Source organism: Saccopteryx bilineata, chromosome 4 (assembly GCF_036850765.1).
Source record: "Saccopteryx bilineata isolate mSacBil1 chromosome 4, mSacBil1_pri_phased_curated, whole genome shotgun sequence".
NCBI classification, from domain to species: domain Eukaryota; kingdom Metazoa; phylum Chordata; class Mammalia; order Chiroptera; family Emballonuridae; genus Saccopteryx; species Saccopteryx bilineata.
The window spans coordinates 43,089,184-43,093,436 of record NC_089493.1 but is presented as its reverse complement, the minus strand read 5'-3'; the positions used below and the strand labels follow the sequence as shown (position 1 = coordinate 43,093,436).

General features: G+C 38.2%; 1 pseudogene; it reads left to right on the top strand.

Moving 5' to 3' along the window:
• The first annotated feature begins 1,074 nt into the window (after positions 1-1,074).
• On the top strand, positions 1,075-3,935 carry LOC136335417 (large ribosomal subunit protein eL36-like; annotated as a pseudogene).
• Positions 3,936-4,253: the final 318 nt, after the last annotated feature.

The window sequence follows — 4,253 nt, the reverse complement described above, 5'->3', positions numbered from 1 at the left end:
AAATAAAATTTTAAATATTTTCTATGTTTAAAGTGTGTATGTGATTGGTTTTTGTAAGTTTGGTGTTCACATTGTTTTAAAAATAGTCATTTTATTTGTAATAAGGGAATTCAGACAATTCTGACATTTGAATAATCATGCTTCTTTGTGGTTTATTACTTTTAAAGTAACAATATTCTGTCAAAAGTGAAAACATCTTTGTAGACACCAAGAAAAATTTTTTTCAAATGTCGTTGTTTTGAAAGATGTCTGAATAGTTCTTAAACTGGGTTTGTATAATATAGTGATGTGTACGTTGGTAACTGAACTTAAAAAGATCATCAAAGTTTTAAAAAATTATCTTTGGCCTGACAGTTTGCCAAGTGATTGCTTTTTATCTAGCATCCATATTCCTCCTCATTTTCTAGAACAGAGAGGCTAGAAAATGTCTCCAAATGAATAAAAATCCAAGAGAATTTCAGACACAAATAAAAGTTGCAAAAGAATCGGTGTTAAGAAAAGAAACAAAAACAGAAACCTTTTCCAATGCATTCATGCTGACAGCGCCATAACAAAAGGATTGAAATATTTGTTGTGATGAAGACATTGCAAATCAATGAAAAGCCAGGTAGGGACATAGAGCTTAGCTGCGCTACACTAAGAGCACCTCTGCCATCCTGTGGGGAGAGGCAGCTCAGGGCAGAAGGACAGGGAGCCCCAGGGAGTCTCCTGTCAGCAATGCCATCTAGAAAAACACTCAGCTCCCTTATTACCCCACCGTGCTTTTCTGCACCACATCAAACACCAGATGGACAGTCAGCTGTCAGAAGACGCTCTCTGCTTGTGTCCTCAATGGAAGTATAGTGTGTGCAAGGTACCGTTTTTTTGAGTCTTGTACTTTCATGTGAGAAGTGCTGGTAAGGCAGCAGGACCTCGGGGTAGGGGTTACATGTTACAAAAATGTCCAGAAACATCAAACGTTACTCTCTCTACAGAAAGGTAGGCTCCAGCTCAAGCAGCTGATTCTTTTGGCTCAAGCTGAGTTGAGCAGTACACAAAGAACAAACAAAAGCCTGCGAACGACTGGCAGTCACCATGGGGTATGCCAGACCAATGCTGGCTAACTCCCGAAATTGTTCCTTCTCTGTGGACAAGCGGCTGCACCTGCGTCTCACTGAAGCTTGGCCACATCTTCTCCTCTGGACCTCTGGAAAACTCTCCACAGCAAGAAGACTGGACTCTGGTCATTGAAAGCCCTTGTTTCTGTATACGTTTGAATGCTTATTCATATGGAGATTTTATTTCTTAGGCTTCGCCAATTTTAAGCTTGAGCATTTTTTCTTTTTTAATGAATGATAAAATGAGACATGACACATCTGTTAAAAATAATTCCTCCTTTAATAACTGAAGCCAAATGCAGTTTCCTTTTCCTGGAGGCATATGGAATTAGCCACATGCCTCTAATAGTAGCACTTATATCTCCCATATAACCACTGACAACTCAGACTCTTTCAATTATCCATTTACTATTTACTGTAAAATCCAGCAGACCGCTCTTGAGTGTATCCTGACAGTTGTCATGGTAGATCAACTTTTAAAAAATATCCTTGTTTTTCTTAATAAGAAGTAAGTAAAAAAGCATTTTATTTCATGGGTGTCGAGAATAATAAGATATTTATGGAAGAACTGTCTGCCCATGGGGTTCATTTCTTAAATGAACATTTCTTAAACTTGTATGGAATATCCTATTATATAGGAAAAGAAACACTATTTTTCTTTTCATTTTACAGAAAACAAAATAAAGGCCGGTTGCATGATTTCTGAAGATCCCTATTATGTAATGGGGACATGAATAATTCCAGGAAAACCACCTATAAAATGATTTAACTGCTATTATGTTGATTGTCAATGCCGGAACAACATCAAGAAGTCTGCGCAATTTAGTACTTTATGGAATGTAAAATTGTGGAGAGATTAAGCACTTATTTCATCACTTCCCTTTTTGGATTTTTCTCTTGTGTCAGCTGTAGGTTAAGATTGCTGACCACTGTTCATAGTTCCAGTGTAATCCTGGGCATCTCAAGGACAGGTCTTCTCTGAATAAGAAATGTCTGTGGGTAGGGGAGACCCTCAGCACACTAAAACAGAAGACACAAAGTGAACGGGTTTGTTGTGTTAGGCTTTCTTTCTTATTTGTAGTTATGGGGTTGGAAGAACCTTCTTCTGGTCAAGTGTCTGTCTATTTTTACGTTCACAAAACACTCTCTTTGAAAATCAACCTTCAAATATCCTTGAAGTTAGAAAGGCAAACAAATGTGCTATTGTTCACTTAGATGACACGCCACCTCCCAATGTTTGCTCTAATCTGCTAATAGCTGGTGGCAGGTGGAAACAGTCAAAACAATTCCCACGAGAGCCATTTTCTCATTTGAACAAGAGGGAAATAGCACCGGATTAAGTTCAAATACTGTCTGTGACTGTAGCATATAGACATTAAATAGTTTATAATACTGGGACGATTACCCTTGCAACTAACTATTCCTGTCTCTTAAAATGTACCCCGATAACTCATTCCCACAACTTGCTAAGAAAAAATGGTGTGAAAGTATCAATAACATAGCCATGTCGCAGTAGATTTAGTAATCCACATATGCTTAGTAATTCATTCATAGAGTCCAATTTAAAAAATATAAAACAAGTGAAGGTGACATTCATGGTCAATCACACAATTCTTCAGTATGGACCATGACAGTCATCATGAGACATGTACAGGATACCAAGGTCAGTGATGGAAGCAAAAGGCTCTAGAAGATACAAGTCAGTCCCTTGAAACAGATAATTTCTATGGAAATTCACAACTGGATAATTCTCATGCAAAATGACTTCAGAAATAAAGTAGTAGGTAATCTGATTTCTGAGTATGACTAGACAACTGAACATAGAGAATAGAAAATGCACAAATATTGAATGATAGGTATTATAATACTTAATAGATTATAATTTGATATAACTTGTACAATCATAAGCCAATGGACTCAACACATATTCTTTTTTTTTTTTTTTTTTTTTACAAAGACAGAGAGTGAGTCAGAGAGAGAGGGATAGATAGGGATGGAGAGAGATTCATTAGTTTTTCATTGCGTGTTGCAACACCTTAGTTGTTCACTGATTGCCCTCTCATGTGCCTTGACCATGGGTGGGCGAGTAGCCCCTTGCTGAAGCCAGCGACCCTGGGCTCAAGCTGGTGGGCTTTTGTTCAAACCAGATGAGGCTGCGCTCAAGCTGGCGAGTTCAGAGTCTCGAACCTGGGTCTTCTGCATCCCAGTCTGACGCTTTATCCACTGCGCCACCGCCTGGTCAGGCTCAACACATATTCTAAGATTGTATAAAACCAGTAATTTTGGAGAAGTAGCTGATATCACTGTCTCTGTAAAAACATCACAGAAATAAATAAGATGTTTGCTTTAGCAACTTTAGCAAAGGAAAGACTAAATGAAGAAGCACAAAAATAAAACAAGTTATCATCTTGTAGGTCTCTGGTTTCATATGGACATTTTGATGCCAATTAGGCAGACAGCGTCTTAAGAGTATTTTTAGCTTCCTTCCCTTCTGCAACATCAGCCATTGAGGAGCAGGGATCAGGGCCCTGCACTACCCCATGGCCATGTGCCTCAAGAAAAGCCACAAGGTGACCAAAAACATGAATAAGATGAGACACAACTGCTACCACAGGTGCCTCACCAAGCTCGCCAAGTTCATACCAACATGATCTGAGAGGTGCGTGGCTTTGCCTCCTATGAGCAGTACACCATGGAGCTAGCTGCTCAAGGTCCCTGAGGACAAGAAGGCTCTGAAATTCATCCAGAAAACCATGGGGACACATGTTCATGCCAAGAGGAAAGGAGAAGATCAATGTCCTTGCAGCCGTAAGAAAGACAGCAGCCAGGAAGGACTGAGTCCCATCCCCTCTCTGTGTAATAAAATCTGGTCAGAAAAAAAGAATACTTTTTGCTTACAATAATAGCTATTAAGTACATATCATTATACTTTTGTAACTGTTTCAAGCAAGGAGCAATTGTAATAAAAACATAAAGAATGGCATATAGTATTTCTGGTATCTTGAAAATTGGAACAAATAGACACAGCTTTTATTATAGAGTAGACACAATTGATTTTAAACTTGATTTCTTATTAAATCTTTATTATCTCTGCTTCATGATCTGAATGAAAAGTACAAATTAAGGAAATATGGAAAATAATATGAATAGTACAAT